The sequence below is a fragment of the Ictidomys tridecemlineatus genome, unplaced genomic scaffold (genome assembly GCF_052094955.1).
Source record: "Ictidomys tridecemlineatus isolate mIctTri1 unplaced genomic scaffold, mIctTri1.hap1 Scaffold_39, whole genome shotgun sequence".
NCBI lineage: Eukaryota > Metazoa > Chordata > Mammalia > Rodentia > Sciuridae > Ictidomys > Ictidomys tridecemlineatus.
The window spans coordinates 600461-627553 of NW_027522555.1; the positions used below are offsets into that span (position 1 = coordinate 600461).

At 45.9% G+C, this 27093-nt stretch overlaps 1 pseudogene; it reads left to right on the top strand.

The window, feature by feature from the left end:
* The first annotated feature begins 5644 nt into the window (after nt 1–5644).
* Nucleotides 5645–12704, top strand: LOC144373408 (cerebellin-4-like; annotated as a pseudogene).
* Nucleotides 12705–27093: the final 14389 nt, after the last annotated feature.

A 27093-nucleotide genomic window follows, 5' to 3' on the forward strand; every position in this document is an offset into this window, starting at 1 on the left:
TTTTTTTTTTTTTTTGATTGTTGTTTTCTTGACTGAAGGAGTGTTTGTAACTTGCACCATGGTCACAGGCTAGTAGGAAGAAGAGCTGGCCCTAAGTACTCTGTCCTCAACTCTGGGCTAATCAGCCTGATTTCATATGGCAGATGAATTTCACAGAGATAGCCACAAAGTCAAACTTCTGACTCATCCAGTGCTGGTTAATAAAACAGATCTCCAGTTCATGGCCAGAACATCATCTCAGAGCACCCTGAACAGTAATTAGATTCCCAGATCTCACAAGTAGGAGCTGTTGGTCTGGACCCCACATTCAGTCCCTCCTGTCTCTGCAGTGGAAACTAAGGGTGGCCAGGCTTGTATCACATACAGGTGCTGAGCTAAGGCTTGCCTGGGTGCCAACGGGTTACATAACAGCTGAAATGAATCTGAAATATAACCAGACATTTCAGTACTATTCCCAAGTTTTACCATTTCAATGTCTTTTTTTTGTAATTGTATAATATGAAGCTTTATATGTCTGAGCATCTTCCTAAACACTGACTGAATGATCTTATATTGATGAGTTGGATCAATATGACCAAAGAAGGGGAATTTCTGTTCAACCAGCACCACTCCTGAGAAAGAATGCTCTCCAAACTTTATGGAATTTGAATTATGGAGAAAAATGCTAATGTAATAGACTGCTACTGGATGATTTTTCCAGAAACCCTTTCCTTTATTTGTAAAATTATTTTAAATGTGCATCACAATGTGATGAATGGTCGCTGTGGCCATCCAAATAATAAACATCTGAAGTGAAATTAATGTTTCCTTGTATTCCATTCCTCTAAATTTGACAATTTGCTGCCTAGCTTTTCATATTCCTCCTATTTTATTGGAATATAAACATTTGTACATGTTTTCAGGGAATTAAGATGTAATCCCATAATACAGATCAGTCTCTATCTTATTCTTCCCCCCTCCTCCACATATTATGAGTGCCATGGATGAAGAACTGGTCCTCTCCCCAACCTGCCCCAGTTTCCTATATCCCTTGCTCTGGGAAATCAATTACATGATGTCCATTTGTTTCTCCAGTCAGTATGGTTGATTCATGTGGAGCATCTGGACCCTGATGGGGCAACAAGCCTTTTCTTTAGAATTCTAGGACATCTTCTGGGTGAATGGGTCTGTGTGTGTGAAATTTGGGAATGTTAGCTGCTGTTTTTCATCATGTGGGGCTCAAAGAAGGGAGAATGCAGAGAGCAAAAGCATAATGCAGATGCATCCTGGAAAGGGCAGGGTGAGGGAGGGAGAGAGAGGAAGAGAGATGAGTAAGACAGTTATCTGGGTGATCCCCAAAGTTTCCTTATCATCCCCAGGTTCAGCTCTGCCCTTCCCTTGGATTCTGTGGGAGGAGACCCTTCCAACAAATTCTCTTTATGTTTCAATTTGCTTCCATTCTTAATAACAAAGGATAGACTATACCTTTCACACTCCCCCAAATTTCTGGCAGAATTTACTTTTCTGTCATATACATATATCATAGTGGTTTATATTATATTGTTACATTTAATGCATTTTCCTTATGAGAAACAAGAGCAATAGTAAGCTACTTTATTCACTCAACATTTATTATTTATTCTTTCTCTTACTCTCTGCTAAATTCTATGTTGATAATCCGCAGTTAATAATCCCTGGAAAAATACAACAAAAAATAGAACCTGGGAAGCACAACAAAAAAATCATCAACGTTTTTTTTTTTTTTTTAAGTGATGTATGATGACTAGGGTAAGCACAGTGTATTATGGGAAGGGCAAAAGGCAGTTGCTACTGGATCTATGTGCAACTTAGATCAAGAAATCTTTCTGCTCCTTGAGGTCTCAGCCACGGAGCCTGTTGGTAAATGTAATGAGGGGAAGAAACGATGTAGAGGAACTGTCTCCAACAATTTTTAAATTCTAGAGATTTTAAAATCTAAAGAGATTTTAAATCATCATTTAATTTCCCCCACAGTGCCGTCTTTATAACAGTCCGAAATTTGTCTCTGAAAGGAGCCCTGAAGTTTTCTACAATAGCTGGTCACTTCCCAGTGCTCCCATGTAGGTTTTCCTCCTTAAGAGACTTTTCCTCCTTAAGCCGCTCATTCTCCCTCAAAGAAGAGCATTTGCTTGGCGAGAGCTGTCCCTGTAGGAAGGAAGGGTGATTTGAAGAGGTGAAGACTCAAAGCCCTTTGCTGGCCCTGGTGTGAGCCTCACTGCTTGCTCTCCAGTCCCCACCATTTCCCGCCACCAACTGTCCATGCCACTAACCTGCACTGTCTCTCCACAGGGTGAGGTGGAGTCTTCTTTCATTCATATCCAAGCCAGGCCTTGAGCTGAATGGCCGTGTGTCTGTCTTTGCTTTCTGAGATGTTTTCTTCAGAAGAAAATTGCTCATGGACGCTGACTGCCTTGGCCTTGCTGGAAACTTGGATTCTCTGAGGATTGCTGGATAGCAGTTCACTGATGCTGGAGGAGCTCACCCCCCCAAGATCAGTTCAGATTCTCATTTACTTTGAGACTGAGCCCAACAGCGGTGAGGTGAAATGCATTCTTGTCTTACCTCTAAGGCCTAGCAAAAAGAAAAAAAAAAACATCCTTGGACATCAAATACAATCTGTGAACCTCATAAAGGGAGACATTTGGGTCACAGAGTTTCTCTAATAGCACATTTTAAACTGGAAAAATGGGGGGGGGGCAGTTTTTTGCTATGGTTGGAGAGAATTGGACTTGATCCTTTTTTCCTTTCTTCCAAGGAGGCTGGAGCAGGAGCAGTGGATCAGGAGCAGGTGATGACTTCTTTCCCAAAGCGTTCAGGGTTGGATTTCCTCATTCTTCTTTCAGGACATGCACGGACTTTGGTGGTATGGTTTCAGGAATGCTGCTCCAGGGAGGATGCTGGATGACAAGGAGCAGGACGGTTACTAAAAGTAGTTGAAGTGAAAGGGGTTTATTGAAAGGATAGAAAAGGATCTAAGGAGATCTGAGGTTAGAAGAAAGATGGCTGGATTTCTTGTGAGTAGGAGTTCAGGGCTAGAAGCCAAGGATAATTCATGTCCTTGATCCTTTATCTCTCCAAAGTGCTCAGTGTCCAGTCTGGGTGTTGGCCTTGTGGTGTGATCAGTCTTCCCTTTTATTTCAGCACACTTCTCTGCTTGGGCTTCCAGGTGACTCCTCAGTGGCAGTCTCCCAGTTTGGGAGACCACAGATATGGCTTCCTTAGCACCCACTGTCTCCTGGAAGCAACTGGGCATCGCATTCAGATGCCAGAGAGAGAACATCTGGCAGCCCCAACTCATCCGGCCAAGTCAGGCCACGAAGGTCATGGAAGTCTGGTACAAATGAATCAGCAGCCCTGGAACCCAGAGGCTGTCCCTCTTCAGTCAACTGAAAGGAGAAAGGAACAGGACTCCATGATTCACAGTATCAGAGAGCTTCTCCTAGCGGAAGACCACAGATGATACCATGTTCCTCATCTTGAGATCACCTTGAATAGCAGAACACCCTCCAGTAGAGGAAAGAAGACTTTCTTCCCAAATGGCCAGGAGGGTTTGAATTTAAATCTTACTGAGATTCACTTAAAGTAGCTTATTCAACAAGATGAATGACAAATAAATTACATTTCATTTGAATGTATTCAGTCATTCCTTTCTCAATTATTGAAGCCTTAATATGATCACGGTTAGCTTTAGGGGCTACAAGTGAAAACTTTCAGTAAGGGAAAGAGGATAAAAGAAGAAATTTATAAAAAAATCTGAGTTCTTGGAGAAAGGAAATGCCTAGAGGAGAAAAGGATGCTGAGAGAATATATTGGGGTTGATGGAAAAGACAGCTTATTGCATATTTAACAATCCTATAGTCAACAGAGCGTTTTCTTAAACTCCTCCCAGCTGGACATCAAACAGCCCAAGGCTTGGCTTAGTAACTAAATATCTGTCTTGAATAGGGAAGGCAGAGTGCTTGCCCCTACAGGAGGAAAAAGAGGAACCAAATTCGATTCAGCACCTGCTCTCAAGACAGCATCAAATGAAAAGACAATTTCAGATGTCATCCAGGAAGCCTGTGGTGAAAGCTGAAAGGGAGTTACAAAGTGCAGAGAGGGGTCAGGTGGGAAGCTGTGCAAGTCTAGGGTGGGCATCAGTGATGGGCAGATGATGGCCATCTTCAAAAGGCACCAACCAGTTTACGTGTTTGGTTCCAACTTAGATTGGTGACATTTAGCGTTGTAACAAATAGCATGGTAACTGCCACTCAAAACTGACACTGTCCCACTGGAACAGAATCTGGAGGCCCTGTGGTGCCAGGCATCAAATCAATAGTTGCAAGATTCTAGGGAGATGGGAACCAGGGGATGACCAGCTTGCAGGAGTATCTTCAATTTTAACAAGTGGAATGGTGGCATAGTGCTTATGACCCAAACCTGGCCTCAGAAAGGACCTTATTAGGGTAGAAGACTGGAGATCCAGGTCTGGCTTCTGTTTGGATGGGCCTGAATGCCATGATAAGGAGAATGTTTACTAGGAACTGAGTGGAGAGTGATCCACCCCAGGGACAATGACTCAACACACATCTCTTCAACTGATAAGTGGTCAATACATTTCAAGGAGCTCCACCTGGCTGATGTTGTGGATGAGGATGCTGTTTTGACTTGGTGCCTTCCCTCTGGCATATGGAAGTCAGGGAATTTGGTACCGAGAGCCATGTCCCCAAAGCTCATAGACCTGGAAAGTGGAAGAGACTCTTAGTGCAGTTACACCCTCTCAAAGACAGTGACTTGGTCAAGTTCACATTGTCCATCACAGAGACAAGCTTCTACTTCTTCTTGGTGGCTGCGGAAGAAGAAGATAACGCTTACCAATCAGAGGCCAAGATCGCAGTGGGGTGGCATAGGGAGAAGGGAGGCACATCAAGACAGGAGAAAGTTGCTGTGTTTATTTTCTTCGATTTTTTAAAGGAGGTACAGTTTCTGAAGACTTATTCTGGCTGAGTTGCCTCCCTTTCACTTTTTCTGGCTGAATTAGCGGTGCAAGTGGAAAGGCGCGCACCCCTGCGGCTTAGGAGGCACATCTTCCCTGAGCAGAAGGAAGGAATCTGGCACCTCCTCCTAGCCGCCCCGACGGGCCGCGGTCTGTCCCCAGGCTTCCCTGAGTTCGCCAGGCCCGAGGGCTCTGCAGGACAGAATTCTGGCTAGGCACGGTGAGGGCACGGGTGGGTCCCCGTGTTCCAGGCATCGGGCCGTGAATCCACGGCGCGGCCCATCCATCTCCGCAACCCTGCTGGCGGCGCCGCGCTCGGTTCGGAGGGCGCTTAGAGACGCAATGCCACGCTGGGGAGGGCGAGAGGAGTCACAGCCCCCCCTCGCAGGCCCAGACTGAGGAGGGGGGGACCTGGCGCCGAGCTGGGGAAGCGCGGGGCTGTGAGCGCCTCTCTCTGGGCACACACCTTCAGCGCCGCGCGATCTTGGGGGGTAGGTGGCCTCAGACCTTGTCAACCAGCAGTGTTGTGAGTCCCGCTTGCTACCGGGTACATTAAACGTCAGGCAGGAGCTGCTTAGCTGGGGTCGCTGGGGTCACCGGACGCCTTCTGCTCCTTTACCCCGGAGCCAGCGGGTCGAGCTTTAAGCCAACCCCAGCTGGACGCTGTGCTCCTATTAATAGCTCGCGGGTGCCCACTTCGCGCTCTCCCAGCTGCTCTAGGAGAGAAAGTTGTGCACAGGGACTGGGGAAGAGAGACGCCGCCAGCCCAGCTGCCCTGCACCTTGGAACTGATCCCAGGAAATTGTGCTTTCAGTGCGGTCTCGCCGCTGCCTACCTATGTCGGAGTGACTCCAGGCTTCGGGGAATTTTTGACCAAAGGAAAGCGAGAATCGCCAGCATCCTGGCTGTGAACACAGGCTCACGTTCTTCTCAGCCCAGGAAACACCTCCAGCCTCTTAATTCGCCCCTGCGCAAGCTAGACTCACACAGGACCTACACTGCACCGCTTGGCACCCGCCGCTCTTGCGGCTTCTCTGAGTCCCCGCCGTCTTTCCTGCTCCGTGTTTCATCTGGGGGTGCTTGGGTTGGAGCTAAAATTTATTTATTTATTTTTCTATTGAGGTGTGATTGTGAGAGCTTGGCGACTTTTAGATGTGGAAGAAGAATAAGGGTGGGTGCAGGGACCCCAGGCAGGGCTGATTCTCGGGCTGAGGAGGGTAGATAGGGATTCTGCATGAGCTCCTTAAAGGACAAAGGTAACAACAGAGCCAGCGAGAGAGCTCGAGGGGAGACTTTGACTTCAGCCCACAGAATTGGTGGAAGTGTGCGCGCCGCCGCCGTCGTTCCTGCAGCGCTGTCCATCTAGCCACTGGCATCTTTCGGAGCTCTGGGATCCCAGGGTAGGAGGCGACGCCGGCGAGCAGAAGCGCCAGCTGGCTGTCGCTGCCCACGCCGCTCACCATGGGCTCTGCGCGCCGGGGGCTGTCCGTGGTGCCGGCCGTTCTGCTGGCCCTCACGCTGCCAGGGCTGCCCGTCTGGGCGCAGAACGACACCGAGCCCATCGTCCTGGAGGGCAAGTGTCTGGTAGTGTGCGACTCGAACCCAACCACGGACTCCAAGGGCTCCTCTTCTTCCCCTCTGGGGATATCTGTCCGGGCGGCCAACTCCAAGGTGGCCTTTTCAGCCATGCGGAGCACCAACCACGAGCCATCAGAGATGAGCAACAAAACGCACATCATATACTTCGATCAGGTTAGACCCCAAGGGATTCGGGGCACCCGGAGTCGGGTGGGCGGTTGAGTGGGTAATCTCAAGGAATCTCAGATAGGGGCTGCCTGGTGGGGCTAAGCTCCTCTGATTGGGATGTGCGGATTCATTTAGACACCCGCCTTCCCAAATATGTCGGAGCCTGAAACTTCTGATGTGACACCCCTGGCCCACCCCTGGCCCTCATTCCTTCTTGGTCTCTAACAGAGGCTGCAGCGCGGTGGGGGAGAGGCTTGGGAGCGCAGAGGCCGGCCCCTAGAGCACAGGACAAGTTTAACAGCAACAGGTCAGCGGGATCCTGGGGAATCTGGTCCCTGGAAACGGGGATCTCCTGGGCAGAGCTTCGCCCCTTGGCTCTGGCTGACTCCGCTGCGTGTGTGGCACAAGCTGTTCTGTGATGCCCTCGCGGACTTCGGATAAACGTTTGACTTGTTTCTCCAGGTGGAGAAGCTTCTCCCCCAAGAGAGATCCGGGTCTCCACACCCTGAGTAGAGATCTGGCAGGTGGCCGCAGAGGACGGCTGGGGTGGGGATGGGGGTTCAGATCTCACTTCTCAGTTGAGAGGCTGAGGTCCTCTTTCACCATCTGGGCGCAGCTGTGGCTGCTTAGAGTAGGCTACACGCCCTTCCTGTGGACCAGAGAAAAGTTGCTCAGGAAGGAGGAAAAGGAATGGGGAATCCACAAGGATCCCCCAGGGAAGCGCTGGGGAGATGGTTCCCGCTTCCTGGGCTTCAGTCCTTTCAGCGAACTGCAAATCACTGGGCAAAGACAGACAGTGAGGTGCAAGGCAGGGGATGGAGGCGAGACTCCTGAACGCTGGGTCTTCTGTTTTGTTTTGCCGCTTGGTGCTCTGCGGTTTGGCAGTGATGAGAAACCCCAGGATATCAGCTTAGCTGGAGCAAAGCGTCCTAAGGAAGAAAACTGACTCCAGAGTTTTCATTTTAACCCGAAGGGTACCCAGACTCTCTTAAAATTCCAAAGTCACACTTCACAGTCATATGCAAAGCACTGTGTGCTGGAGCACATGTTAAACAGTGCTGTAGGATGTGCCAGGAAAGGATGAGGTGACATTTGTGGTCCCTACTCAATTTTCCTAAGTGATGCCTTCTCCAGCTGGTCAAAGACAGAGTATGTCTCTCTGGGGAATTACTATGGAATAGCCATAATTTGTAACTAATTAAGTAGCCCTTTGGGCGTTTTGGTGCTGTATTTTCCAGTGTGATGGAAATAAAGTGGAGCACCATTGCTGGTTTGAATTTTGATGCATTAATTAAATGTTGGAATACTGTGAGCATCCTGCTGCCCTCTGAATGGAGTGTGCTTTTCAATTACCTTTCTGTCAATTAGAAGAGGAGAAGGGTTTGCTCTTCTGTGCAGGGAGCCACACATCTTAGAGACAACAAGACTCATTTAGTTATAAATTTGATGTGCCTGGATAGTCCAATTACCATGTAGAGTCAACACCCTGCTTTACGTGTAGTCAACACTAATCTGCTATTTCCATTATTGCTAATGAATTATACTACTTATATCTGAGCCAGGAAGTCCTTCCTAAGCACCTGAAATTATTTTAAATGTGCTTGAAAAAAAATTCTTTGTGCAGCCTCTGTTGGGGATTATTGCACAGCAGGTGACTTGTTGAAAGATCATCCATCATCAGGTCAGAGAAAAGAAATTTGATGCTTACTGGGAAGAGGGTGGAATCTCAATAAAATCACACACCTACATGTATATTAAGGCAGGAGTTGAGCCTGGTACACCTGCCTGACTGTCATGGCACTGTTGCTCAGAGCCAGTAGTGCATTTTTAGGAAATCATGCAAGAGGCATGAAAATGTATTAATTTTGACAAGAAAGCAGCCTTTAAAAGAGATTGTAGCATATTGCCACTGATACTTAGAGAATGTATCTTTATAGGGATTTCTGATTTTTTTTGAATGCCACTTACAGATTTATGTCTTGGAGAGACGTGAAGAAACCCTTGTTATTTTACTGCCCCCCTTCTCGTAGGAAGCGACTGGCCTATGTGGCATTGCAAACCTAGCTTATGAGGTCACTTATGGAAATTCAGAGTTAATGCTCTAACCAGAAGAACCATGCTGAACATCCTGGGCTACAAAGCCCACTGCTGCCCTCTTCAAAACAGAGCCTTGTTTCACTTTTCATTTTTCATTTTTTGGGGGGACATTAAATAAAGAGCAGATGATTGATAGGAGGATAAGGTGTGACACTGAGAGGAACACAGAAAGGCCACCTATCCCACTGTGCCTCATTCACTCTCTATTCTTTGGCACCCGAGAAGGGCTGACTCATTGCCAAAATATTACAATTCAGGTTTAGATGGCACATGAAAAAATAAAATGGCCATGGATCTTAGGAAAGCTCCGGTAGAGGCTCAGGGAAGGGCCAGGCATTCATATCACTTTGTGCACCAACCGTTCAGTGTCAAGGATTATGTCACACAGAGGAGGGGTACCCATGGCTCTGTGTGAGATGTCCAGGGATGACTGTGGAGAGACCACAGATGTCGATTGGCTGGCTTGGCAACGTCATTTCTGGATATTGCAAAGACTTGTGGATGGTGGGAATGTATCTCCATAGCAGATGCCCTTTATCTGATTCTCAGAGCAAAGTTAATACTTTAAGCCCTCATATGTTTCTCAGATGTTTTCAGAACCATTGAACCCTGCTAGAAATTGAGGCACGAATACAAAACATTTACTTTATTTTTTTTCTGTACTGTTTAAAAGAAAGAGGATCCTTCCAATACACAAGTGTGTGGTCCAAGTCTCTTAAGAGGAAAGATGTTTTATGCTCTGTGGTTACTGAAGTTAGTTTTTGAGTAAAGAGGAGGGAGGGAAGGAAGGAAAGATAAAAGGCAGGAAGGGAGGAAGGAAATATATTTTCCTTATAGAAAAAAGTATTATAATAATTTACTGTTATTTATTATTTTTGTTTATAGATTCTAGTTAATGTGGGTAATTTTTTCACATTGGAGTCTGTCTTCGTAGCACCAAGGAAAGGAATTTACAGTTTCAGTTTTCAAGTAATTAAAGTCTACCCAGAGCCAAACAATCCAGGTATGTGTTCTGACCCATTCTCTCTGTCTCCCTAAACAACTGTGTTTATCTCTAGTGGGTTATGTTTTTAAGTATTTATTCAAAGATGTGTTTTTATCATTAAAATAAACAGCCATATTTATAGTTTGTTTTTTAAAACACTTCATTTCCAATTTTCTTCTTTATATACAATGCCTATTGAGGCATGTAACAAAAAGCACGTAGAAAAGCAAAGCTATTACCTAACTGATATCCAAACATTTAAAAAATATGGTTTGGTAAAAATTTAGTGACACAAATCTCTTTAAGATCTTGATTTCATTTGGTGCATGTAAAAATTATTTGAACTTGTAATGAAAAAACTTATAAAACCAGCAGAGCTTTGCAAGTTCATTTTAAGTAAATAAAACAAATTTGTTCTCGTTTAAAAAATTATGAGATATAGTTAACTATCCACATAAACTTGTGGAAGACAGCAATTAGGTATTCTTTTTAAATGAAATGTTGCATTTACGCTTTAGTTTACCCTTTTACTTTGGTGGTAGTGAATTCTTATCAGTTGCGGGTACATGACTGAAAGTAGGCCTGTGTTGTTCTAGATAATGGGCTTGCCCTCCCACTCAAAAACAGCAATGGAGCTATTTTCCTGTGATATTGAAATATGCTAATGACAAATAACAAGAACACATTTTAATGGAATTCTAGGGTAACATTTTATCTTATGCTTGATAGTTATTTAATATATTATGACCATGGGAATGGTAGATTACACTCCATCTACTTATCCTGCCTAGAGAATGGCTAACTTGGTCAGTCTTGGATTTAATTCACTTCATATTACTTCTAAACTAAAAAGGAGTGACTCTCTAGTAAGCAAATTTACTTTCATGGGAAAACTTTTTCCAAGCTCCAATATTTAGAAATCTATGTAATGTTTGACACACAATCAAAATCACAGTATGGGGGGAAAAAGTTAATACAAGTCTGAATCCATTCTTTTGCTAATTATCCATTATTAAGCTTTCTTTTAGTGGCAGTGGTGATTATTTTTAGCCCACTTTTCTTATGAGGGAAAATAGAAGAAGAAAACACTCACAGGCACACTCATGTGCACGCACTCTGTTATTTCAAATGATTTTCAGAGCTGTGTAGGTTGTAGTTGGTGGAAACCTGCAAAGGAATTAGTAGACTCTGGCTGCATCTGGTCTATCAGGTCCAAGAGCACTGGAGGGCTCCAAGCCCCGCCCTCTTCATCCCAGAGGGTCTGTGGAGGATAAGGACAGGAGTAACCTTAGTGGGCATGCTGAGAAGCCCATGTTCACAGGACTTCCACAAGGTTGCTCTCTGGGTGGTATTGTGTGTGTGTGTGTGTGTGTGTGTGTGTGTGTGTGTGTGTGTGTGTGTGTGTAGGAATGTAAGGAAATTTCTGTGGGAGAAATAAAAAAAAAATCAACTCAGTAGATACATAATCTGACCACACAGTCAGCTAATTTGAAAGAGGGGGGATATGTTTCCTGGATATTTCACAGTGGGTCATCTCATCCCCTCTTAACTTTAAAGAGTGCTCCGTATTGATTTTGTTTTTCCTTGTAGGTGAATTTGATGTTAAATGGAAAACCAGTAATATCTGCATTTGCTGGGGACAAAGATGTGACTCGCGAAGCTGCCACAAATGGAATCCTACTCTATCTGGACAAAGAGGACAAGGTTTACCTAAAACTGGAGAAAGGTAACTTGGTTGGAGGCTGGCAGTATTCCACGTTCTCCGGCTTCCTGGTGTTCACCCTATAGAATCTGACTTCTCCGTTTATCCAGGTGAGGGGAAGCCCACTCCTGAGTTATTGGAAGATCATTTTTCATCCCTGGATTCATGTCTTTTATTGGTTTCTCATGGGTGAATATAGATTCTCTTTAAGGATTCTAGACCTGTCCAAACCAACACAAAATTTCAGATTATTTTCATGTGTGTGTATGTTTGAATATATTTGGATCGGGACTCAAAGCAGATCATGCTTATCTATGCTCACCTGTAACAGTCAAAAGCTGTCTCAAGGTTTGTTCTGAATTTAAATATTTCCTGGAATTACTGAATTCATTGCAGATGCGAATTTTTATTTATTTATTTTTAAAGACTGGCAACCGGGTCTAGGAATTAGAACACTCTAAAAGTTCTGGCTTCAGTCAATGGTTCATGTGATGCTGCCAAAGAACTGTACTCTGTGTGGATATATTGATTATGCTTTTTTAAATTTCTTTGGAATTCGTCTGTTCTGTTTTCTTAAAGAAACTGGGAATGGGTTTTAGTGACTGGTTTTGTGTTTTTTCCACAAAGAAGGTAATAGATGGCTTGCCTGGAAACTTACCGTGGCTATGAGATCACCTGTATGGTTTCCTTCAATGAGAAAAGAGAGAAAAGAACAAAGAAAAGAAAGAGAATTGTATTCATAATTGTATTTTAATTATATATGTGAAAGAGTCATATTTTCCAAATTATATTTTCTAATAGGAAAAATAGATCATAAATCTGACAAGGAAAAAGTTGCTTACCCAAATTCTAAGTGCTCGGTCCCCAAACCTTGGTAAAACAGCTCTCCTCTGTGGGAAATCTTATTCTTTATTGCTCAACTTTAATTAACATGATTGATAATAACTACTTTATTAAAAACCTAAGGGATTTTTTTTTCCTTAGACATGATGGCTTTATTAACTGGAGATGGGATGCCCTTGTTTTTAATAACACCTATTTTTCAAACCTTCTGTCATGTTTGAAGTATCATCTGGTTTTGCCTTAACTCCTTAAATTGTATATATTTATCTGTTTAGCTGATTGTAAATCCAAATATCCCATATCTAAATTTAGTGCAATATTTTATTTTGTCTTTTGGATAGGCCATATGAATTCATAAAATTATTTATATCTGTTATAGAATAAAGGTTAATATATGTTAGTTGAATTGTTTTGTCCTTTTAGATTTGAAAATATGCACTTCTATATGATTCATTTCCTTCCCTCCTTCTTTCACTCCCTCCCTTTTTTCCTTCTTTCCTTCCTTCTTTCCTCTTGATTTTTTTTTTCCTGGAGTTTAAGAAAACAGAATTTTCAGGTAATGTCCTCCAATTTGGTATTGGAAATCTTTACTGGGTTTAATCTGTTCAAAGCCAAGTGTTGCAAGCTTGCCAAGAGAATCAATGAACTCAGTAAACTCTTCTTTCAGAAGGACTTACTGTTAGGAAGTTAGGTGGGAAAGATGCCCTAGAATATTGCAGGGTCACTCACCGTGTGAAGAACAGTGGCGAGGATGAGGACCAGTGTCTTCAAGGTGAAGACTTTGGGGAACAATTCTGCCCTGCTCTCAACCAGAGACTCCTTTGAGGTGGAACTGTGGCCACACAGGTCTCCTGTGGAGACTTGGCTCAGTTTCCAGGTTTGTAGTCAATGAAAGCAAAGGGGGAGGGAGAGTTCTGTAGCCGGTGACAGTGAGGACTGGTCCAAAGAGACACGAGGAGGCACACCTGGTGTGATTGTGACTTATCTCCAAGTCAAAGTAGCCGTTTGTCTCCAGGAAGCTGTTCCCCCCTCCTCAGGAAATTGTCTGGAGAGTGGCGATGTGGCCTCCATCCCGGGTATCCTCAGAGAGCTGACAGTCAACAATTTTGATTTTTAATATGAAAACGCCCAGTGACACGCAGAGAGGCAGGAGACGGGGCTTTCCCCTAAGTGGGAGTGGCGTCCTCTGGCCATGCACCTGCTCTGACGTGGGTCTCTCTACTCAGTTTGTGCCTGTACTTCACAACAGGGCTGGCCGTGCTGGAGGGTGTTTGGTAGTGGCCATTGTATTGACTAAATGACTCAGGAGTATAGGAAGCACCTAGGGGTACCTATGAAGGGACCCAGAGAGACGATGACCAAGGAGAGCAACGTGGCAATGCCTTCCATAGACGAGCCCCCAGGCATCTTTTGGTCTTGTTCTTATTTCTCTTAGTACTTATGAACATAGAAGAACTTTGGCAAAGGGCTCAGCTTTAACTCCTACTTCTATTGTACATATTTTGGAAGACAACATCCATTTGAACCTTCAAGAGAAAGTCCATTTGTAAAGGCACTGGGGCCCCATCTGCGCCACGCGGGAGGTGCCTGCAATCGTGGGTTCCGAGTGGAGAGATGAGGTCTGAGCAAGGTGCTGTCTGAAGCCAGCTTCTAGGAAGGGGAGATCCCCAAACCCACCGGCCAGAAAAGTAAGGCTGATGGGAGATGCTGGCTGGAGGATGTCAAAGGAAGGGTGTGGATTTTGGACCAACACTAGCTGAATTCCTGCAGACTTCATTTGCCTGTGACAGGTGTTTCCATGTGTCTGAGCTTTAAGTCATTTTATGTGTAAATAAGAAATGGTTGTGAGGATTAAATGAGACCCGTGAAGTGCCCGGAACACAGTAGGAGTGCCATCAAGGGCCTACCACCATGACTAAAATTGGAAGCCCTAACTTAGGACTGCAGCAAGTCAGCCCTCAGGAAGATCTTCTGAGTGGCATGAGGAAGGGAGGAGGCTGAGATGGAGCAGGATAGGCTGAGGAGCAGGAGTGGAGACGTCTAGTTATTTCTTGCAGGAAGGCAGACGCTCACTGCGTATTCTATGACCTGAAAACTGTTTTCAGAAATCGCTAGGTTCACAAAAATGCTAATTGAGCAGAGTATTTGCATTGGCCCTGTCTGCATTCATCAATGCCGGTGCCTTCCCTTCCTAGACGGCTCCTATCTCTTTTGACTCTTCCTTGATGTATTGATCAACAAATGCTAGAGACTGTCTGTAGCCAGCAGTTTCCTCCAGACCAAAACCCACCAAACAAAGCTGAAGGAAACCAAGAGCTTGTACGTAGGATCTCACTGATCCCGATTGGGTCCCAGGTTTGGCTGGACTTTCATTATCTAGTTATCTTCTATTACATTCCCCCCTCCCCCCGCAATTAAGCTTGTTTCCTACTTTTCTTCGGGTTTCTGGCCACCTGGATAACGTTCTGTTTTCTTTTAGGCTCCACTTTTAGCTAGTTACTGCTTTAAATTTTGACATCAACATTTTCGTCTAAGAGTGACAAATTACCCTTACCATGGGTACTGACTGTGAGGTACCTGGTGTACAGAGGTGGTGACACTCCCTTTTCCTGGATGTTTCATGTGGAGTGGTTGAAGGGTAATGGCACTCCCACCTTGCCTCTGATGAGGTGCTGGACATGAGGGATCCACCTTCCCCAGGTAGACCACTTATCCTGTGAATGGCGGTGGCCACTGGGCACGGTGAGGTCCCCAGACTGTTAGACCTAACGACCGTGAGAGGTGTTGAGGGCTTGTGACACCTGCTAGCATTCAGAACTTGGGAGCTATGGCATTGAACTTGCTCTCCGAATGATCTTTTTTGGAAGAGGGGCGTGGGATTTAAGAAGCTATAACATGGACCTGATTTCAATGTGCATTTCAAACATCTTGCAATCAAATATGGCTTTTTTGCTATCCCCGACCTTTCTGATAGAAACTGGCTCCTTTGTGGATTTGACCCTGAAGTTCTCCGTCAGCTTTGCAGACTACCATGCAAGAGTTACCTGGGAATCTTGACAGATGCAGACCCCAGGGTGGAGGTCTAGGTGGGGCTGGATTCTGTGTTTCCAATGAGCTCCTGGTGATGGCCATGCTACTGCCCTTGACCTCAGAGGATGTGACTCATTAGGGTAAAGATTGTGTGTGTGTGTCTGTATGTGTGTGTGTGTGTGTGTGTGTGTGTGTGTGTGTGTGTGCAAGAGAGATCATATTTAGAAGGATCCATGACACCAGCTGTTGCTGGGTAGCCAGAGTGTGTGTTTAAAGTTCCTGCAAAGGAAGAAGACTTTCTGCATAGTTTTCAGGCCCAATTATTGATATTTATAAAGAGAAAAATTTATTATTATACGTACCGAGCCTGGGAGGCTTTTACTTCCCATGAAGGTGCCTCAAGAACATACATTTTGACTTTCCAAGAACTGGGGCTTCCTGGAACAGGGAGTGGTGGGGGACTCCTAGAGGCCATTGGTATGGCCATTCCTGGGGAGTCAGAGACACCCACAAACAGCTGCCCTCTGCTCAGGGTTTGGGGTGAGGGAAGCGGGTTCCCCCTCTGCTCCTGTTCCCTCTCCTCCTCTCATTGTTTTTCTGTTTTTGTCCTGTTTAAGGTTTGTTGTCAAAGTGTAATCAATAAGAGGAGAAAATGTAGGAAAATGAATGCAGAGTGGCTAGTGATTTCCATATTACTACTTTTTAATCTTCATGACAAGAGGAAAAAATGACTTAAAATGGCCTGTCCACCCAGTAGAATATTTTCATGCTTCTTTTTCCATAAATTTCCAATCAAAAAGGAGAAGGAAAAGCAAGAAGCAGCCAAGGGTCCACTTTGGGATGGAGGGGTGAGGAAGCAGTTGACAGTGATGAAGGCAGGTGAAAACCTGGAAACAGGTATGGAGGGTGTGGAGGGCTGCTCAGCTGCAGGGCTGTGCTCTCCTGGCTGGGATGGAGCACAGGAGAGCGGCTGGCTCCACCGACCCAGCAGTGGTAAGGACACATTTGCTCTGCATGCTCAGGTTAGAAAACACCTCCCAGCCCTGAGTTGTGCAGTGAAACCTCTCCATCTCTCTCCTGTGTCTGCAGAGCATTGTCTCCACCGAACCATTAATTACTCCATTTCTCCAAGAATGATGGCCAATCTGGATGATTCCACTCTCGGGATGGAGTTGTGGGGGTTGGATAATTTTCTGTTTTCCTCTGTGAATTGTGAGAGTCTATTTTCTCCCCAGTTTCTTTTCCTCAGCTATTTAAAAATATATAAACAGTCACGAGTGTTCCTTTTAAAATAACCCAGCTCTTACTTTGAGTGCTAGCATTTTTTACTCCACCGTGAAAAACCACCATGATTTTTCCCCACTGAAATGTACAAAGAAAAAGGAAGCAAATGCTAACATGAGAAGAACCCGATCAGAAAAATAGTGTGCAAGGATAAAAGAACAAATTCAACAACAAGACGAGCAAGAAAATGAATGGTAAACTTCGCTGATACCTGACATGACGATTCCGTGGAAAAGAGTGAGATTGATTTGGGTTGGGTTGAAGTGTTTTTCTTCTTTTCTTCCAAGTGTCAAGGTCAATTCCTGGCAGGCGAACGGGTACTTCTTCACCTGCAGAGACCTGGCTCCTCTTCATGAAGGGGGCTTTCTGAACCCCTCTGCCTTGGGGAGTGCCCTGCATCCTGCCTCTGCATTTCTTGGCTGGGCTCATGGGAAGGGAACATGCTCTCCAAATAGTCTGATAACTTCTCTCCAGGGAGAGGAAAGCCCCAGGTATCAGTAATTCAGGGAAGCCCCTCCTGCTAGCTCTGCCTTGGAGGGAGCCTCAGAGTAGGCCCCGTGGGAGTGGGGCGGGATTTCCAGATTTAGGGGCCACATCAGAGGAGCCTGGAGCCGGTCTTGGGGGAGACAGGACTGTGCCCTTTTTTGCTTCTTGTGAGATGATAAGACAATATTATATAAGTACCCATAAAGGGAAATGTGCAGTCCATAAGAGCCATCAAAAAGTCCTGTTTAGCAAGATTTCCCTTTCTCTGATTGAATTGGTTGTTAAAAGTAAAAGATAAACTATCAAGGTCTCCTTCACTACTAGGTGTGGGTGCAATACCCCGAGTTGTTATTGAACAAGTCAGAAGATCATCTGCGAACTTTGAGAGTTAGAGGTCAATACTCTTGGGGAGAAAAAAAATGATAGGCCCTCCGTTAGGGTTTGGGTGCATCCATGTTTTACTGAAGAAGCACTCATACACGCATCCTCACCTACGCTTTGCCCCACCCTCTGCAAGCCTCAAGCTTGCTTTTGCATCATCCCAGTCTGTTTCAAAGCTCTTGGCGTATGCCTCTCCGCTTTGTGGGTGGAAGCTCCTGCAATCTGAAAGTGGAGCTGAGTGTTAGCCTTTATGGCGCTCAGTGATCAAGTGTTTCAAAACAACCACCAGCTGCAATGACCTCCTCACTGCTTATATCACAATGTTCTTTCAGAGTCAAATTTTGTGAAAATGATGAATGATACAGGACTTGTATGTACAGTTGGAGGAGTTGTACACTGCACTCTTCTATGGGTGTGCTATTTCTATTATAGACTTCAGAAAATTTTGTATATTTGTTATCACACTTTTTCGCAGAAAGCATCAAATACCATAGATTTCTTATGACTGCCCTTTATCAGATGGAAGAATTTTTAGCAAAGAGGTGCCTTGCCTAACTTGAACAGAAGTGCTTTGAGGTTTGTGGTACCATGGCAGGAAGGGAAAGATCTGCCTCCTGAATCCTGTCCATCGAGACTGATGTTTGAAGAACGTCTTTGGTTGTGGGAAATGGGGCATCAGGCCTCTAATGGGGTCTGTGTTGTTGATTTGGTACCCAAGCACCAAAGCACATGAGGAGCCCTGACTCTGGAGAGATCCAGATCACAGGAAGTCCCTGTGACATGTGGAGCAGGAAAGCAAGGAGAAGAGTTTCTTCCTGGACATCAACTCTTTCAGCACCCAACTTTCCTAAAAGCTTGGCAGGTTAAATATGGATCTATGAATGTAGGTTTCCCAGGAAAACAACTCCTTAAAAATATGTATAACTCTATTTCTTTGTCTGCGACCCCTATTCCCACCCTCCAGTTTGAATTGGCTGGTAGAAAGTTTCTCCTCAGCTGTTCTTGCTCCCAGTTCCTTCCCCCTCAGATTTGGACAAGGGTCCTGGGGTCTTGGGAACTGTGCCTGGGGGTAGTGCAGTGACTCATGGAAGTGCATCATGGAAGAAGTCTTGCAGCCTGTTTGCTTTGGGCCCCACATTTCCTCGGAGGAGAGGAGTGAATTGTGAAGCACCTGTTGGCCAGGTAAGGTGGGAGGGCAGGGACGAGGGAGAAGGAGCCCTGTCATGTGTCTTCCACCCCACTGGCATGCTGCCCACTCCCCAAGTGGTGTGATGGGTGCCCTCTGTCCTGGCTATAAGTCACAGGCTTGTGCATGCATGCCCTGCATCCCCGCCCACCTCTGCGCCTTGGGGCCCTACTGCTGTCTTTCTCACCAAGTGCACTTGCTCTTCTTGCCACTTGCATCCTGTGCATTGAACAGAAGCAACAAGGGGCTTGGTCACCGTGCAGAGCCCTGCTCTCAGAAGACCCTGCATATGAGGCAGCTAAAAGGGCTTCCCTTGGATCCCGGGAGTGTGGCTCAGGAAGAAGAGGACTTGTGTCGGGTCAGAGAGAATAGCTTCCTTTTTCATCTCCCTCAATAGGGTCTGGTCTTCTGCTGCTGGGAGGAAGCTGCAGGGTCAGGCAGGGAGATTCTCCAGGACCATCCAGGGTCCTCACCAGGAGCTGTGCAGCCCTGTGGCTCTGAGGGCTCTCTTGAGCTGCCAGGAGTGAAGGTCACCAGGGCACTCCTGCATGATCTTGACCAAGTCCACTACTTGCCTTGTCTCCCAAGGGGGCTTGGAAGCTCTTCCGCTGTCTTTAAACATCTCCCTGCATAAGAAGCCCTGGGATACTTGGTTCAGATGTTATATTATTTGCTGTTCCCAAGATCTGACTCCATAAGACTAGGGTGGGACTCAGGAAACCAGCGTCCTCCCCAGCCCCACAGGGGGTTCTCATGTAAGTTGTTTTTATACTGCCATTTGAGAATTATTATTTAAATAAAAATACCTGTTGGGGCTTTGCAAACCATAAAGTGCCACCCTAATGCGAAGAAGATTGTTCTTAATATTATAATTAGGAATGATTGTCTTTTCATTGCCTGTTGTCTTCCTAATGCAGCTTCTAAATTTGAGCCAAATGGATGAGTCTCCAGGTTGGAGGTTGCTCTTTATATTCTCAACTTGAAAAGCCATATCTGCTTGAAGGGTTTTCATGGTGGCTTATATTTTCCTCCTTGTTTTCTGAATTACTAATTTAATTTATACGTGCTTAAAAATTGCCCTGTAGGGGACAAAGTCCAATAGGATCATTCTTACTCTTCTTGCTGAACTCATGAGGGTCTCTGGCTTGTGGGGTACATGGTATGCGGATGGGAGCCCATACATCTGGCCTGTTTTTCACAATTTCTCCAGGTGACACTAATGATGAGCCAGGTAGAGACACTTTTCAGATATTGCCATCATTCAGTCCTAAAGAAGAATTTGACTTGGGACTGGGGTGTAGCTCAGTGTTAGAGCACTTCCCTAGCGTGCAGAGGCCCCAGTGGATTCCATCCCTATCATCGGAGAAAAGAGAATTGGACTTCAACTGTTCATCTTTTCATTTAAGATGCATTTACAAATCTGTTACAAGTTCCAGAGAAGAAGCACTGAGGTTTGCCATGGTGTCCTCAGCAAAGGCTTCAAGGGATGATGGAGGTGGCCACGCCAGGAAGCATCTGCTCCACTCTGCACACCTGGGAGCCCAGCCAAAGGCCATTCTCCCCAGCCCGCCTCTCTGATTATGAGTGATGGGCGCAGGGAGGAGGCTTGTTAACAGCTTGCAGTCCTTGGCCTTGGAGATAGGCTGACTGGAGGCCCTGAGAGAGTACCCACCTCCCGGCCTCCTACATACTGAACTTCTTGCTGAATATGTACCAGCCTTAAATTGCTCTGAGCAAAGCCAAGAAAGTCAGTCTGGCTGCCAGTGATTAATGCTGGCAATATACTCAGCAGCCAGCTAATTTTGAGGTTAAGCGTCGCCAGTGCTTCCCCTTGGGGGATCTTCAAGAAACTTCTGGGCAACAGGCAAAGTGAGAGGAAACTCAGTACCCAGACATGCAGCGTCATGCTCTCTCCTGAAGTTTCCCTGTCCCAGCCTCACCATGCAGGTGAGGCTGGGAGCTTGCTGTGTAGGGCTGCAGTCTCATGGTGCCAGGAGAATTCACAAAAGCCTCAAAAACAATCAACCTTTTTTGCCATCTTTTCTCATCGCAGTAGGAAAACACGTTTCTGACAGTGGCTTTTGGACAACTCAGAGAAGCAACAGCAATGACTCCAGACTTAATCGTCCCACCTGGAGATGATGCCATTCACTTTTGGGCTTGCATATATGTGTGTGTGCACACATGTGTACACGTGTGTTTGAGCACACACACATGTGTGTGTGCGTTCCTTGTTAAACAACAAAATTGGAGTCATACTATTCAGCTTTATAACTTTATTATTCTGTTAATATATCATTACTATATTCTCATTGTTTAGTATAACTTTTAATCTTTTTGAAGCAATAAAAGCTCATCAAAATTGTCTTTACAGTACAGAACTGTACTGTGTTCTGTTTTACCTAAACCCTTAGAGGGATGTCCCCTCCTCCCCAAATAGCTCAACATGAATTTCTTACATACATGGTAATTGTCTTACAAGCTGTTCTGTAACCATAAAACCAGGAAATTAACATTGCTGCATTGTTACCATTTAGTCCTTGTGCTCAGCTCCATTCCAGTTCCACCTGTTGTCCCAATAATGTTTTTGACATCAAAAGTTTCTCCATGGAAGGCACCTGTTGAATCTCTCATCATGTCTCTTGTCTCTTCCGACTCCTTTAGCCCAGGACACTTCCTCCATCTTTGTCTGACCCTTGTGACCTTGACTGTTTCAAGAACTGCAGGCCAAGAACCACGTCTCTCATCTTGTCGAATATCTTCTCATCATGGATTCAGATCCTGTGTCCCTGCCAGGGACATAGCAGACTGCTACAGTCTTATGTGCTAGCAGTAGACACATGACTTCATTTAGTCCTGTTACTGGTAATGCTCCCTCTGATCACTAGTCTGAAGTGGTGCCTCTCAGGCCTGTCCATTAGTTTTACTCTTGTCCCAAATGGAATTAGGAGGCATTTGGGGGGAGGATCTTTGTGATTACATAACTGTCCCATTTTCCACCAAACTCTTGTCTGCCTGTCCATTTATACCTGTATGTGCTTCTCATTTCTGAGTTTATTTTTGGATTAGAATTGATTACTGTCATTATTTATGTAAATTCTCAAATTGTTTCCCCTTTGATCAGAGAAACCCCTTTGGTTTGGTTTCACTTGTGAAAACATGCTTTCATCATTCTCGGAGCACCTTTTTTCACTAAAGGATGTTCTAAAATCAGATCATACTTTTTCTTCCCAACAGAGGATAAACAATTTCTCCCAGGTTCTGGTTCATTTTAGTGGATATTGGTACTTAGAAGCCAAGACCCAGGAGCTAGGTATGTTTGCTGCTGCTGGTACTGGTACTCCTAAGCACCTCAGAGGGTACCTAGGGAATATAAGTGTGTATAACACACACATATCCATCCACCATCCATCCACCCATCCATGCACCATTCACCCATTCACCCATCTACCCACCTACCCATCTACCTACCTACCCATCTATCCATGCACCCATCCACCCACCCATCTATTCATCCATCCATCCACCCACACATCCACTCATCCACCCATTCATCCATTCATTCATCCATCCACCTATCCATCCACCCCTCCACCCCTACATCTATCCACCCATCCATCTGCCCATCCATCCATCCATCTACCCACCCACCCTTCCATCCATCCATCCACTCATCCACCATCCACCCATCAATCCACCATTCATCCACCATCCATCCACCCATCCCCACCTGTCCATCCATCCCCCATCCATCCCCCCACCAATCTACCTACCTACCCACCCATCCACCCATCTATTCATTCATCTACCACCCATCCATACACCCACCCATCCATCCATCCAAACATCCACTCATCCATCCATCCATCCATCCATCCATCCATCCATCCATCCATCCATTCACTTATTCACCTACCCATCCATCCATCCACCCATTCACCCATCCATCCACCCATCCATTCACCATCCACCATCCAACTAGGAATCTGTCCCAATAATCTCCAATTCCAGTTCAACAATACAGGTCTCATTTTCATTTTCTCTTTCCATATTTGTACATTGCTTCTTAAAAATAGAAAAACTACACTCCCATGTTTTTTCATTCAGCTAATGATAAATCCTATATCTAACCAATCTCTTGCTTCAACTGCCACCTGTCCCTTGAGAGGATGGCTCCTTTGCTTCAATGAGTGTCCAGCTTCTCATGCTGGGCCACCCTTACATTCTGTCCAGTGCAATAGTTTTCACCCCACCTGACATCGGGCTGCCTTCTCCATATGACTCTCTCCTCACCACTGGGCTGCAGCCTGTCAAGGTGGGTTTCCTGTCCACGTGGCTGCCTTCCTCAGCCTACATGGGCACCCACGATGCAGTGACCTACTTTTGAATATTGGGTTTCTATTAGACTCATTTTTCTTTCATCTATACTTCTTTTTTAAAAAAAACATAACCTCTATCATCGAGTGGTTTTCTCTCTTGTCACTGCAAGTCTTCCCACAGGAGGGTGGTTGTCAGGATCCTCTAGAGAAACAGAACCTGGAGGAGATGTGCATATCAAGGGGCTGATCTGCTCGTGCCCATTAGAGACCTGGGCAGCTGGTGGTGTATCCGGAAGGCCTGAGAGCCCCCACACCAGGGCAGAAAATCCATGCTGTAGCTCAGCAGTCAGATAGAGAACAAATTCCACCTTCCTCCACCTCTGAGGCCTCTAGGGCTTGGCTGCTGCCACCTGTACTGGCGAAGCCATCTGCTCACTCAGCCCACCCATCCAAATGCTCATCTCTTCCACAAACACCCTGGTAGGCACATGCAGAACTGAGGCTTAGCCAGCTATCCGGGCATCTGTGGCCCACTCAAGTTCACACATGATGTCAACCCTCACAGGGGCCAAGAATCCACTGAGTAAGACGAGGTGTGCTAAAGCCACTGCCTACACTGACCATGTCTCTTCTTACTGTTGGGGGTCTTGAGAAAGAGGCTGACCCTTCCCGTTGTTGGAGACCTCTTCCTCATGGAGATCATTTATGCTGCCCACTGCTATTTCTGCTGTCCCTCTCAGGCACACAAGCCAAAACAGTGACAGCGGAAGTGACGGGTGCCACTTCTAGGAAAGGCAGGTGCATTCACCTGTTCCTATCTTTTCCCTCTAGTGACTGTGGAAGAGAAACTGAACTATCCTCAGCAGTGGGGGGACCTGAGTGATCCTAAGCGTATCCCCCTGCTGACTTCTGTTCAGGGTGTAGCACGTGCAGGAATTAAACCCCTGATGTGTTCAGCCCTGAGCCTTGTACTCAGCAGCTGCAGCTGGTGCACACTCTAGCCCACCCTGGTGATGCATGACTCAAACAGAGCAAATATGACATTTTACTTCAGAGTAACACTTGACTTCCACCTGTGAGGAATAGTTTGCAGATGAGAAGGGAAGAATTTAAACTATAGTGTTTGTAGGAGAAGGAAGCCAAGGAGCACTTTCGAACCCATTCCTCATTTTCTTTAGGAACAGAAATCGTTTCAACCAGGCATTGCTATCAACCCCACCAGATCGACAGGAGAGCTCTCTCCCATCCAGGTAGGAGATGGGCTGGATGACCTGCCAAGCCTCTCATTTCTTTTTCTAATTTCTGTGATTATCAGAATGATGAAGTATGGCCAGTTCATTAAAATCCCTCTTTGAAGCTTGACCTGCAGCTCTTCACACGTCTCTTGTATCCTTGCTGTGTCCAAGTGACAAATGCCTAAATCAACATTCACATGATTTGGCTCAGAGGCCAAATAGTCACATCTCTTGCTGCTGCCTTATTTGACGAACCTCTCAGGATTTCAGTCTCATCTTCTCTGGCTTCTTTCATTTATTCACTCATTCCTGAGCCAGACATTTGGTGAATCAGCAGGGGAAGAGATGGACGTGGCAAAGCCCATCCGATGCTGGATCTCCTCTCCTGGAGGACAGGGGAGTGGGGCTGAATGAGAGACAGCTCTGGGGCAGCTCTGATGGCCAGCTGGGAGGTGCTGGTTATCTTTCTTCACATTTCATGCTGCTTCTCCAAATGAGATATTTCTGTACTCAAGCCAGGAGGGTAAATCCACAAATTTCCTTCTCTGTGTGAAGCCTTCTTATCTCATCCCACATATAAAGTCAACTTAGTCAGCCAGGAGGACTGGATCTACACCCTTCCCCTGAGCTCCAGCCTAGGCTGCACTTACAGACAGCTGCCTTTCAATAGGACGATGCTTACCAACTTCAATGAATTCCTGTTAACCTTTGGATTCTGTCATACCGGTCCTAGAGTGGGACTGAGACTCAACACACTCCCAAAGAAACCCACCAGCTGATACTGATGTTGCTGATTCTCGAACCCCACTTTAAGGAGTAAAACTTAAAAGTGATGTTTCCTGATGTGATGGAGATTAGTCACCACCTAAAGTAGAGACAGAACCACATTGGGGGGAACGGAGATGGAAACCAATGTTCTGTGCATTCCACACACGGTCCTCAGGAATCGCATTTTAAACAGGGCCTCCATAGCAGCGAGGCCACAGCTTGGGTTCTCAGGAAGTGCTGAGGCAGAGTTTGGGATGTGGAATATTTATGAGAGATCAAGTATGGAAAGGAAGGCAGAGGAGGCAGGACTGGGCAGACGGAAAAGCCAACCCGAGATGAGGCAGCTCTGGTGCTTGTACCCAGGGGGAGCTGGAGAACAAGCACGCCTGTCAGAGCATCTGCACGGGGCCCCATGGCCAGGCTTCTAGAACTCCCCCGTCTTGCTCATCTGCCTATTGCAGTATCCCAGGCAGGGTAAAGGAGTCTGCAGCCGGGAGGCCTGCCCTTCCCCAGGACAGTGGCGTGGGGGGTCTAGGTGCTACACTTCTGTATTCAGGACTGCATTCATGGGAAACTCCCCAGCCAAGTTGCAAAGTGAAATATCTAGTGGTGTGTTATAAAGATGCCTGGGGACAGATCAATAGAGTGACTGATAAATTGGCGAAGTTGATCTTTCCACAAAACATGGCTGCTCAAAGCCCTGATTATGTGGACTGCTTGCGCATGAAGAATTTATTGACTACTAGGAAGTGAAATGATCCCTTACTTGGAGTAGGGCACAGTCCCTGGGGGGGGGTCACTCTGGCAGAAGGAAAGTGGTCTCCCACAATGTGCACAATACCACAGGCAGGAAGCAGCTTAAATACAACCTTAAATGATATCTGTGCACCTGAAGCCTTCATAGAAAAATAATTCAGAGACCATCAATCTTAGTGGTCCGGGGTTTCTTAGGATTTTGGTAAGATAGTGTAGGCGTGAGGAGCTGTTAGCACTCCCTCATTTTGTGGAATGCGACTTCTGCGGGTCTGTTGTTCAGCTCAGTCAGTGAGATGAGAAGGGAAAGTCTCCCTTGGACTTTAAATGTGATGGAACCATCAGGGGAGTGGAGTCCAGCACCTTGAGTCACACTGCTGGTGAGTGATGGTCCCTGGAGGAAGATCTCCTTCTCCAGGCAACTAGTTTCCCATCCCCATGGGACAAATCGCCACCATTAGTGGCTTAAATCCACGCCCACTCTTTGATCTGCTGGTTCTCTGAGTCAGTAATGGAGTGTAAGGTAGCATGTGCTCCAGCTCAAGGGCTCTCAGAGGCCGCAGTCAAACTGCTGGCGAAGGCCGTGGTCTCTTTTGAGGCCTCACAGGGGAGGTGCTATCTTCTGAGCACTGCAAAGGGATTCATGGGATTCATTTTCTCAACAAATACAAACTAGAATCCTTAGCTCTTCGCTGGTGGTTGAGTGAAAGTTGGCCTAAGGTTTTGGGCACTTAGAAGCTGCTTCATCAAGATGTGCTGACCAGAATGTTGACAGAGGTCCAGCCAGGTGGAGCCATGCCCTTGCCACCTGATCTGAGAAGTGTTGTCCAATGGCTTCTGTCTGTTCTATTCGTTAGTCACATCAGCCATCACTGGAAAGATGAAATTACAGAAGAGAATGCTAGGAAGGGTGATCCTCATAGAGTGATAAAATAATAAGTGCAAGCTTTTTTGGGGGGGGGAGTACCAGGGACTGAACCCAGAGGCATTTAACCACTGAGCCAAGTCCCCAGCCCTTTTTATTTTTTATTTTGAGACAGAGTCTTGCTAAAGGGCTTCACCAAATTGCTGAGGCTGGCTTTGAATTTGTGAGCCTCCTGTCTCAGCCTCCCCAGCTGCTGGGATGACAGGCATGCACCACTGCCCCGGCTAATGGCAAACATTTTTGAAGCCTTCTGCAGTTAAAGCAAACCATCAAAAGAACACTCTAAAGGATCTGAGGACAATGGTATCTGGCATAAAACAATTGGCCCTCAGGGTTAACCAGTTCTAAGGCTCCAGTCAA